This window comes from Harmonia axyridis, chromosome 7 (genome assembly GCF_914767665.1).
Source record: "Harmonia axyridis chromosome 7, icHarAxyr1.1, whole genome shotgun sequence".
Lineage (NCBI taxonomy): Eukaryota > Metazoa > Arthropoda > Insecta > Coleoptera > Coccinellidae > Harmonia > Harmonia axyridis.
The window spans coordinates 4,701,349-4,714,079 of NC_059507.1; the positions used below are offsets into that span (position 1 = coordinate 4,701,349).

The 12,731-nt window shown below is 34.0% G+C and overlaps 1 protein-coding gene across 1 annotated transcript in view; it reads right to left on the reverse strand.

Moving 5' to 3' along the window:
- Positions 1-12,731, reverse strand: part of LOC123684413 (tumor necrosis factor receptor superfamily member wengen) — a 51,850-nt gene that overhangs the window by 38,515 nt on the left and 604 nt on the right. The window lies entirely within an intron of this gene.

A 12,731-nucleotide genomic window follows, 5' to 3' on the forward strand; every position in this document is an offset into this window, starting at 1 on the left:
AATTGAACTGATTGAAGTTCAAACGGGAACAACGATCTTATGCCAAGTTTCCAATAAAATATTTTTGAAATATCGGAAATACTTGTTTGTTTTTCAACATGATGTCGTAACTTGTTTTTCATTCAATACCCAATAAATCATATTCGATCATGATATTCTGGATTGGCTTTTGATTTTCACTCTTTGAAGTTTAAAGAGTTCAAGGAGCAATTCATTTGAAAAATTTTGTTTCGATTAAAATTCTATAAAACTTGATCCGAACAAAAGAATATTAAGCAGAATTTTGAAGAACATTCTCAGATCCGACCTAGTTGACATCCAAGGATGTAATTGGCGCGTGAATGCTCAAAAGCTCTTGACATCACGTTATTTTTTATTAAATGTTCATGTTTAGGCGAACGTATCGTAGAATAGAAACATACGGATTTAAGTGAAGCAGGATAATTTTCAAAACGTGTCAAAAGTTCGATAGTTCAATTAGGTAAGTATTTTTTGAACGGTGTTTTTAGTAATTCAAAATGGTCGATAGACACGTGCTGGAATGTGAAACGAATAGGCTCGTTGTATGAAAACAAATGAATTTCAAACGTTGAAACTAATACAGTCAATGACGAATTGTTATTGGCTGAATTGGAATAAATTGTTGATTTCTGATCACATGTACATAGTTTTCTCATTGCTGAAGAACACTATGCTCTGAGTGAATTCCATCAACAAATTTTATTTGTGAAATTTCGTAATCTAGAAATGCACCAGTCATACCAGCCTTTCATTTTGTTTCTTACTATTTATTATTTTGAAATATGAATATAAAGTTCATCGGTGAGTTATCCAAAAATAATAGAAATATCTCTAGTCTGATTTGTTTCGTATTTTTTCGGTTATTTGCTAGGAATTCATTTAGACCTAGTGAGAAAGGTAGTGTACACCTAAGAGTAGTAAACATAGATAGAGGGAACGTCATTTTCAGTAAGCAAATTTTGTCCCCAACATAAACTATCAAATTTGACATGAAGCGCGCGGAAATGAAAACATATCAGTGATTCGATATTTCACTAAATTCGCGAGTTTCTCCACAAAGAACGCACTTCTTATGTCCCATAGTAATCAACGTTTCATATCAACCCAAAATATGTATATTGAAATAAATACCTAAATATATCAGAAAATCAGAAAACAAACTTCAAGCGCGCCAAACGACGTGAAACAACCGATGACACTAGGAGAGCAAAAGTTGCCAAACCTTGGATTTCAGCAGGTAGATACAGGAAATAATACATATTCTGCTTATTATAAATTCGACAATTGAGAAAAATATCGGATTCCAAATATTCAAATTTGCTTATTTAATCGGGAATCACTCAAATGAATATATTTCATTCAATATAATATACATTCTTAACCATATAGTAAAATTATGGATTTGAAAATATATCACAATCCGACAACGTAACCTAACCATGTTGGGGACATATAAAAATTGCATATACTCCCTTCATCTATGTTTATTTCTCTATTGTGTACACCCTCAAGTTCCATAAATACAATTCTAAGTATGCAAGTAGAAATTTCCGAGTAAAGATGGTGAAGTGAATTTTTTTCAATTTCAAATCAAAAAGCTCCTTCTCTACTACGAATACTCAAAGGCAACATATTTTATAGAAAACTATTTGTTCATCAGTGGACCCTGGTGTCACATTGCACAGAAATATCTTATGTGAAAATACTCGAGTCTACTGGAAATATGAATCCGTTGTCTCAAATCCAGACTAGACTGCGCAATATGTGGTCCAGTGTCCCCTTCATACACGCATAGGAGACAGGAATGCCCTCGATACCGTATATTTAACACCTCGTTAACTTCAGAACTAAACATTTGTTTTGCAGCCAAAACGTTCATAAGTGTAATAGTCTCAAGTATGAGACCAGAATTAGACTGTTTGGAATCGCGGTATCGAAATAACAAGCTATTTTCATCCTTGCCAATGTTCGTAGTCCAATTGGAACGATATTGCCATTATTGAAGGTTATGGACTTTATTTATACCCGTTTATAATTTCCTCAATTCTATGGAAAGTCCAAACTCATAGAGAAAAGGAGTCAGAAGCTCTTACGCCTTTTGTTGATCTATTCAGATACACTTGAAATCGAGATACTCTTAAAATTTCATACATTTGATTTATTCTTTGAGATAGATATTGTTTGAGATAAGCTAACCAACTTTATAGACGTAATTGTTAACTAACATAATCTTAAAGTAGGTAAAGGGTGTTTTTTTAGAGCTATAGAACTTTAAATTGCAATAAAACAACGATGTATTATTCGATTGACATGAATTTTATTTATTCGCGAGATAATCTTGTGGCATTACATTTTAAATATGATTTCTGGCATATGACCGCCACGGCTGGCTCGGATGTAGTCCAATCTGGACGTCCAATTTTCGATGACTTTTTCCAACATTTGTGGCCGTATATCGGCAATAACACGTCGAATGTTGTCTTCCAAATGGTCAAGGGTTTGTGGCTTATCCGCATAGACCCATGGCTTTACATAGCCCCACAGAAAGTAGTCTAGCGGTGTTAAATCACAAGATCTTGGAGGCCAATTCACAGGTCCAAAACGTGGAATTAGGCGGTCACCAAACGTGTTTTTCAATAAATCGATTGTGGCACGAGCTGTGTGACATATTGCGCCGTCTTGTTGGAACCACAGCTCCTGGACATCATAGTTGTTCAATTCAGGAATGAAAAAGTTAGTAATCATGGCTCTATACCGATCACCATTGACTGTAACGTTCTGGCCATCATCGTTTTTGAAGAAGTACGGACCAATGATTCCACCAGCCCATAAAGCGCATCAAACAGTCAGTTTTTCTGGATGTAACGGTGTTTCGACATACACTTGAGGATTAGCTTCACTCCAAATGCGGCAGTTTTGTTTGTTGACGTAGCCATTCAACCAGAAGTTCGCTTCATCGCTAAATAAAATAAAATGGACGTAGTGCGCGATACGTATTCCGCACAGAACCATTATTTTCGAAATAAAATTGCACTATTTGCAAGCGTTGTTCAGTCGTGAGTCTATTCATGATGAATTGCCAAACCAAACTGAGAATTAATTACTTGACAGCTGTCGAATCGGTCGCCATCTTGAACAGTAATGCCAACATAAAGTTATATACCTCGAAAAAAAACACCCTATAGGAAAGAAGTTATCTCAATAATATTTGTTGCATTTAATACCCACTACCTTCAGTTATTATCGTCCTACGTCCTTCGAATCCTTGCAAAATATATCCAGAAACCGCACAAAGGAGATTCACATGAACCTTAATAAGGCCAGCTGGCATTTCATTCTCTCTCCATTTATTCAGCATCATGCTTCACTTAATTAGAAATAAGTCCTTTAGGATGAGAGTTATGAAGCCTTATTCAACTGAGGTGAGGAAACATCCATCCAGTATGATTTCAAGAGGTCTTGGCATGACCCTTACTTCACCTTTACCCTATATTCTTTTTCTCTTTTGGAGGAAAAGAAAAAAGTACAGTTCATAACTTCGTGTTACCCTCGGTGTTACCTTTATCTCGAAATTTTGGAAGAAAAATTGCGCATCTGGTATATGATACGAATAGTATTCAAGTGGAGAGAACTGAATGCAGAAAAATTCGAGAAAAACACTGGTGCTTTCGAGCGCTCGTCTTGTAGATCAATCCTGATGAGCACTGATTTTGATTAAATAATTCAACAATGTGAAAACAAGCGTTCTATTCGAGGACAGATGGCTCAAAAATAGATGTACTTATCGTCAACCTGCTTATAAAACAGAATATTAATGGAAAATTCATATGTTATGAGGAAATTCGAAAACTCGTAATGTGCCAAAGTTGATAGAGTGAGGGTAAATATCTAGTTTCCGCAAAGTTTAATTACTAGAGTTGATTGCTTTGGAGGGATATCAGGAATTAAGCTGTACACAACGGGTAATTGAATTTGCATTATTTATTTGAATAATCAGAAATTCAACAGTTGCCGTCAATAACTGATGAAGAAATCGATCTGCAAGATTGCAAAATTAATTTTTCAGACAATTTTGAAGGTTTTAATTTAGAGAATATTTTATTGTTTCAATGTTTGTTCCTTTTCTGTATTGACAATCTGAAAACAATTATTCTCTTCTTGATAATTTCAAATTCATGTCTGCAGAACTATCAGGAAAAGTCCTTGGAAGATTCAGGTGAGAATTTGATAGAGAAAACTCAAATTTTGTGTGTAGGTACTTACATGGAAACGAAGTTGAGTCTGTTTCCGGTAGATTTTTTAGAGTAATTTCTAATATAAAAATTTCAAGTAATTATTGCTTCGAGTCAAACCTTATTTTTGATAAACAACGGAAATCTTGGGAAAGTCTTCCTGCTGCTGTTATATTTTATACGATAATCACATCCTTTTTAAATAGCACAATAACTCAATCCTGGTCAACGTATTATTTCATTTGATTCTGATATTTATGTGGAACATAGTACTCAAACAATATGAATGAAGATATAGAAATAAATTATTCGAAAATTAAAATAATGAATTCTTAAATTATTGTCCTTCGAATGATATTAAATAAATCCCCATGTGACATAACAAATCGAAATTTCGTATGCATGAGTTGATTCACGGTATTGCAAGCTTTTATACGAGGAAAAAATTATAAAGGAGATTTAATTTGAATATTTTCGACTATAATGGGTGAATGCAAATGATAAAATTTGCTTCAGCAACAAATAAGGCATTGTTAGAAATGTTTTACATTATTGGATAGACAATTTTGGAACGATTATCTAGGAAATTATATATAAATATTCTAAATTATTCAATTAGAAGCAAATTGGATTAAAACGATATGAGAATTTGCAGTTTCTTTGAAATAAAATGAGAAAAGAACCAACGTGAAACTTTCAAATATGACTTTTGTCAGAAGTTTTTTCAAGAAAATGAATTATCATATTAAAAAAATAAATGCATACTTGGGTGGTTCTATTTTTCTTCTTGTCTAATTCGCCATTATAAAATATCTAGACCAAAACATGTAGAGAGATATTTTGTATCCAAATTTGTCAATAATTCGCAATATTTTTCTTTGTTAAGTTTGAAACTGAGAATTAGATGGAAATTGAAATTTGCATTTGGAATGACAATTCAAAGCTCCTTGCAAAATTGCATGTTGATGGCATAACCAGAAGCGTGGCAAATTCAGAAAGAATATCGAAAAAATATTACCCAATATTTTTGTGACCACAATAGTTGAGATTTTGATGTAAAATATCAATGTCTTTGCAAAATTTCAAGCAGATCACATAATCAAAACCATGGATAATTCAAAAAGAATATTGAATGAGATATATGCAATATTTTCGCGATCTAGTTGAAATTTGAGCAATGACTAGCGTCATCAGAACCATAGAAAATTCAGAAGAATTTCGAAAAAAGTCAAAGCTACAGAAATATTCAGATGGATTGCTTTATGTGGGTATTACTGTATAATAAAGATTATTTTATTGTGGTTCTGCACACTTACGCGATGAAAAAATCTCCTTTCTCTCCCATTATCATTCCAACTATGATAATCGTCTATTTGAGATCGTTCAACTCAATGCAATTATTCGCATGAATTTGTTATTTCTCAGAAACTCTCCGTACATTGCCTTTCTTGCTCATTTACAAGGAAGACATTGCACAGAGTAATTAGAGCTTCACAGAAGATATTGTTTCCTTGCGCTTGGATATCATGACTAAGAGACTATTCGTTTCAAACTTCACGACAGAATTGTGGGGCTTGAATTCCTTGTGGAAACGATTTACCACAATTCGCGAAGCCTTCTAGATTGTTTTATTGATGACAGCGTCTTGGATTACACCGCACAAGAATTCACCCTATTTTCAAGCAGATCGCTCTATTTTTTCGTTACAATATCGTTATTTTCGAATTTTGAGCCAGAAATTATCTCAAAAACATGAGATTCGACTCACTGATGAATCTATCCTCAAATTCAATTCTGTCCGTCCGGTTGGCTTTTGAAAAATTGACCGGTCAAATGTTTGTTTTCCCGATAATTCCAAAACAAACAATTTAATCAGATTGATATGTTGGATTTACATTTGAAATTACAATCTCAAACATGCAAATTAACATGTTGATCGGGTAACCAGAACCACAGAAAATTCAAGATGAATATCTTATAACAGGTGTTTTTTCGAGGTATATAACTTTAAGTTGGCATTACTGTTCAAGATGGCGACCGATTTAACAGCTGTCAAGTGATTTATTCTCAGTTTGGCAATTCATCTTGAATCGACTCACGCCTGAACAATGCTTGCAAATAGTGCAATTTTATTTCGAAAATAATGGTTCTTTGCGGAATACGTATCGCGCACTACGTTCATTTTATTTTGTTTAGCGATGAAGCGCATTTCTGGTTGAATGGCTACGTCAACAAACAAAACTGCCGCATTTGGAGTGAAGCTAATCCTCAAGTGTATGTCGAAACACCGTTATATCCAGAAAAACTGACTGTTTGATGCGCTTTATGGGCTGGTGGAATCATTGGTCCGTACTTCTTCAAAAACGATGATGGCCAGAACGTTACAGTCAATGGTGATCGGTATAGAGCCATGATTACTAACTTTTTCATTCCTGAATTGAACAACCATGATGCCAGGAGCTGTGGTTCCAACAAGACGGCGCAACATGTCACACAGCTCGTGCCACAATCGATTTATTGAAAGACACGTTTGTTGACCGCCTAATTTCACGTTTTGGACCTGTGAATTGGCCTCCAAGATCTTGTGATTTAACACCACTAGACTACTTTATGTGGGGCTATGTAAAGTCATTGGTCTATGCGGATAAGCCACAAACCCTTGACCATTTGGAAGACAACATTTCCGTGTTATTGCCGATATACGGCCACAAATGTTGGAAAAAGTCATCGAAAATTGGACGTCCAGATTGGACTACATCCGAGCCAGCCGTGGCGGTCATATGCCAGAAATCATATTTAAAATGTAATGCCACAAGATTATCTAGCGGATAAATAAAATTCATGTCAATCGAATAATCCATCGTTGTTTTACTGCAATTTAAAGTTCTATAGCTCTAAAAAAAAACACCCTATACTTGAGGATTAGCTTCACTCCAAATGCGGCAGTTTTGTTTGTTGACGTAGCCATTCAACCAGAAATGCGCTTCATCGCTAAACAAAATAAAATGGACGTAGTGCGCGATACGTATTCCGCATAGAACCATTATTTTCGAAATAAAATTGGACTATTCGCAAGCGTTGTTCAGGCGTGTGTCTATTCATGATGAATTGCCAAACCAAACTGAGAATAAATCACTTGACATCTGTTAAATCGGTCGTCATCTTGAACAGTAATGCCAACTTAAAGTTTTATACCTCGAAAAAAACACCCGTTAGTTGAGATATTGGGAGAAGATATGAAATAGTAATCCCAAGCTTGGAGCAAAATTTCATGGTGATCACATCAACAAAATCATAAAAAACTCAAGAAGAATATTGGAAAAAAAAATACCCAATATGTATTTCAATGAGAATATATCCGATCGCGCAGAGATTTTGCTTATAACACTTGACTCAATGAATCTGACTAGTGAAAACACATTTTTTCTGAAAACTTTGTCTTAATTCGTCAAAACAGCCACCTTCAAGAGTGATACGAGTAATTAAACGCTTCTCTAACTTTCCAAAAACTTTTCAGTAGAAAAATTCGTCGGTTTCAATCTCCGTAATTACTTCTTAATAAGAGTTAAGTTTCTTTCCCTGGAGCATTGTTGTCGATGGAATAGAGCCTGAATAACAATTTTCAAGCCATGGCTTTGCTTGCACAGTATTTGTTTCCATTAAAAGGGTTTCATCAATACAAGAAACTCGTTTTTATCCATTTTTCAAACAACAACGTCACTTGATTCCACTGATTTGAAAAAAGATCCCAAATTTCGAATCTTACAGCGAAAATTTACAGAAATTCATACCAGATGTTATCATTGAAGTTACATACATCCATATTTATACATAATGCTAGTATTTTCAAAGAAATACCAACTTTTACTTCTTGTTGTTCGTAGTGTGGTAAGCCACTGATTTTTAACTACCCATAAACTTGTTAAAGTCCCTTTATGACCAAGCAAACCTTGTAGATCTAAACCACATATGGATTGAGTGAATCGATCAACTCACATTTACCATTAAAGGATGTCTACACATTGTGCAATTTCATCTGAGAACTAAGAGAGTCACGTTCAACAAGATCTAGAGAGATCATTGATTCCTTTGCCAACTGAAAAAAGTTGGTAATTCCAAATCGAGTTTCATATTTTTTTCAAAGAGGTCTTGTATCTCCTTGAAATTAGGAACAAGTTTTGATTGTATCTTTACTCGGTAATCGTACACAAGTCTTGGATTTGATTTATGATTATGGTCACTCACAATTCAATTCTTGTAATTATTTAATTATGGTCTTATGTAATTGTCGACTTTTCAACAATATTGATATTATGTAATTTTAATGCTCACTATGAATAAAGTTGAAAATATCCTGGCATAACAGAGTAATAATGAAATTTATTGCGAAAACCTTTCAAAAGCTTCAGATTGTCAAGAAATAATCGGAATCAAAAAATTTACATTATCTTGGAAGTTAGTTATTTCTAAATTATTCTATTATTATTTCTATTAAAGAAAATAATGCATAATATTCATACAGATGTCTCATTCGTTCATTCGAAATCTCTTCACTTCGAGGCATTTTGAACTTGTAGAATATCAATGATTTCTGCCTTTGCATTATAAATAACTAAATACATCGGATTTGTAAATATTGGATTTTTTTCGATATTCTTCTTGAATATTCTATGGTTCTGGTCACGCGATCAACATGAAATTTAGAACGAAAAAATACCCAATATATATACCATGTTTAGATTTTGCAAGTGGGTACAAAATAACATTTTCAAGCTTTTTCCTAAATTTCGTATTGATCGTTCAATCAGAACCATAGAAAATTCAAGAAGAATATGGAAAAGAAATGTCAATATTTTCATGACAGATCTTTTAACACCAAATCAGTGCTTTTTTTAGTGGCATTTGTCCATCTAGCTATCTAAATACTGAGACGAGAATGAAAAATATCTAGAACGCATCTTCCATTCTCTTACCATTGAAAGAATTTCCATCAACTTATCCTCAATTAACTAGATATATTCAAACAATTGAATAAAAAGAGACAGCTGTCAAGACCAATTACGGCCTAGTTATGACGTTCGCAAACAATTCTGCAATATCAAAACAATGATAGGTGTGCAATATCTTGATTACATTCTGTAAACAAACAGTTGCGTCTTGACATAATGTAAATGGAGATTGCTAGAATTGAATAATGGATCTTGTAATTCGTTCAAATCTTGAAGATCATCCATTTAAGTAGCATAAATTGAGAGAATAGGAGACCCAGATGGCCTTTATTTAACATTAGTCCAGGTCAAGTCCCCTCTAGAAGGCCCTGTGTCGGTGTCTTGTTAGGGTGCACATACATAATACATATTTATACATCGGACTTTCAAGCTATTGTCAAAGCTACTTTTTTCTAGACAATGCATATGTTGATTTATTTCAGACAGGTAATGGAGGGGTAGTCTGACGCCAGATAAGTGATTCCACTTGGAGACAACATCTTAGGAACAAAGTAGGAAGGACTTCCTAACGGGGCTGTATCTTCTATTTAGATTGAAATGAATTTCAAATGGTACATTGTTTAATTTTGTTAATTATCGTTGTTGATGGTGGAGAAATCATTGTGATCATTTTGAAGATGATTTCAAACTTTCGCTAGCTAAATACGCTGAATAATTTTGGTTTTGTGTATGTCTATCGTTCTTTGTAACGGGTGTTTTTTTTCGAGGTATATAACTTTAAGTTGGCATTACTGTTTGAGATGGCGACCGATTTAACAGCTGTCAAGTGATTTATTCTCAGATTGGTTTGGCAATTCATCATGAATAGACTCACGCCTGAACAACGCTTGCAAATAGTGTAATTTTCTTTCGAAAATAATGGTTCTGTGCGGAATACGTATCGCGCACTACGTCCATTTTATTTTGTTTAGCGATGAAGCGCACTTCTGGTTGAATGGCTACGTCAACAAACAAAACTGCCGCATTTGGAGTGAAGCTAATCCTCAAGTGTATATCGAAACACCGTTACATCCAGAAAAACTGACTGTTTGGTGCGCTTTATGGGCTGGTGGAATCATTGGTCCGTACTTCTTCAAAAACGATGATGGCCAGAACGTTACAGTCAATGGTGATCGGTATAGAGCCATGAATACTAACTTTTTCATTCCTGAATTGAACAACCATGATGTCCAGGAGCTGTGGTTCCAACAAGACGGCGCAACATGTCACACAGCTCGTGCCACAATCGATTTATTGAAAGATACGTTTGGTGACCGCCTAATTTCATGTTTTGGAGCTGTGAATTGGCCTCCAAGATCTTGTGATTTAACACCGCTAAACTACTTCTGTGGGGCTATGTAAAATCATTGGTCTATGCGGATAAGCCACAAACCCTTGACCATTTGGAAGACAACATTCGCCGTGTTATTGCCGATATACGGCCACAAATGTTGGAAAAAGTCATCGAAAATTGGACGTCCAGATTGGACTACATCCGAGCCAGCCGTGGCGGCCATATACCAGAAATCATATTTGAAATGTAATGCCACAAGATTATCTTGCGGATATATAAAATTTATGTCAATCGAATAATCCATCGTTGTTTTATTGCAATTTAAAGTTCTATAGCTCTAAAAAAAACACCCCCTTTAGATATAATATCTTATTCTGGAAATCTTAGTGAATCTTTATTGAAATCCCAATTTACAAGTTTTTGTAGATTTCGAATTTCGTAAATTATTACTAAAAGTATGTTATCATCAAAAATATAAGGCGCAATAGTAGTAGTTAATTATTTGCTAAGCGAGTGATCCATTTCAATTTCAATACATTCTGTGTTGAATAGTTACTCCAAAATATTGTTTTCCAATCAGATCCAAATTCCTCCAAGCTTTTCACACTACTCGACCACTTAATCTGGTAAGCAACTGTTATATTGTCGATAAGGAGACCCATGATGACTGTTCCACACTAGTATACTTTATCAACGTAAGTGACGCCATTGTGTTTATTTTGTGTTAAAAGTTTTTACGAGATAGAACCATTGGAATGATTATGCATTACTTTGATGAATCGTAGTTGAAAGAACTTCTTTTAGAATCACAGTGAGACTTCAAGAAATCTTTATGAATCTATGTCGTCTGATTGTAACCCTAGGTTTTCTTACCTCCGAATCATTTTCATTTTACACATTGCAAAATGTAAATTAAGAGTGGATTCACTTTTTTCTTTATGAAGGATTCTTGAAGATTGTTTTTCAAAAAGTTTTTCGAAAAACTATTCAATAATAAAAGTAATGATATGCGGCTGTAAATTGTAGTTGTATTGATTCAAAACGTTTCAAAGTATTAATCTCACTGCTTTCAATCGAAACCATACAGATAAATTAATATAGTGATTACTGTTTATACAATGTATTTGTACCACTGTAAATGTGAAGAATTCATCTAGTTGGTCTGAATTTTTATTACTAAAGTTTCGATAGTTTTCATTTATGAATGAATAGAATAAATTTGTTTTAATGTGCCTTGAGATACGATTTTTTTCACAGATTTAATATTTTAATGTATTATTATTGCTCTATAACTTGACGACACTGAATGTGAATGTTGTCTATGTTTGTGTTCATTTCTTAATAAAGTACCATAGGTTTCATATAGAACCGTACATAAATCCACTTATCTAGAAGTATGCTATAGAGTTATGATGCTTTCTACACGTGAATACAACTGAGAATTTACATATCCCTCATCTTTTTGTTAAAATAAGGTTATCTAACTTACAGTTATGAACGAGCTTGACTGTACGAGAGGCTATCTGTTACGTATGTGGAACCCTTTAGTTTGCTGCCTGCCCAAAATAGCAAGGGGTCTGATGCCCAAACTTATTTTATGGGGTAGAAACTTCCAGTCAATATTTTTTTAGCTAGTAACTTTTCCATATGAGGAATAAATACTTTTTAATTGGCTTTCAATATTCATTTCGAAAAAAATGTTCCCATTTCAGTTTGTTTTCCTTTGTCAATTTAATTCATTCACTGAAAATTCCACAAGCTACGTTATGTTTGTCATTATAAGATCGAAAAAAGTTTACCACAATTTTTCCAGCTACATAACGGAACCTATAGCAGTTTGATTTTGAATTGTCTTATCGAAAAATAACACGAAAGATTTTGTTTTGTCGAAATAAACTTGACATTTTCATATATAATTTCGTCACAATTTTTTCGTTTTCAATTTTGAGCCAGTCCTAATATTCAAAATGCTGTTTTCCTGTTAATTTCAAAAATCTAGATTCGACCGAGATGAAAATTTATATTCGTATATAAATTTACAATTCCCACCTCCCTGCAAAATTTTATGTTGATCGCCAACCATAGAAAATTTTAAAAAAAATCAAGAAGAAATGAGGAAAGCATTAACGTGAGCTTTAGTGCGCTTGCGTCATTCATGCGCAAATTGCGCTCTTGGAGAACACATATACCTAAAAA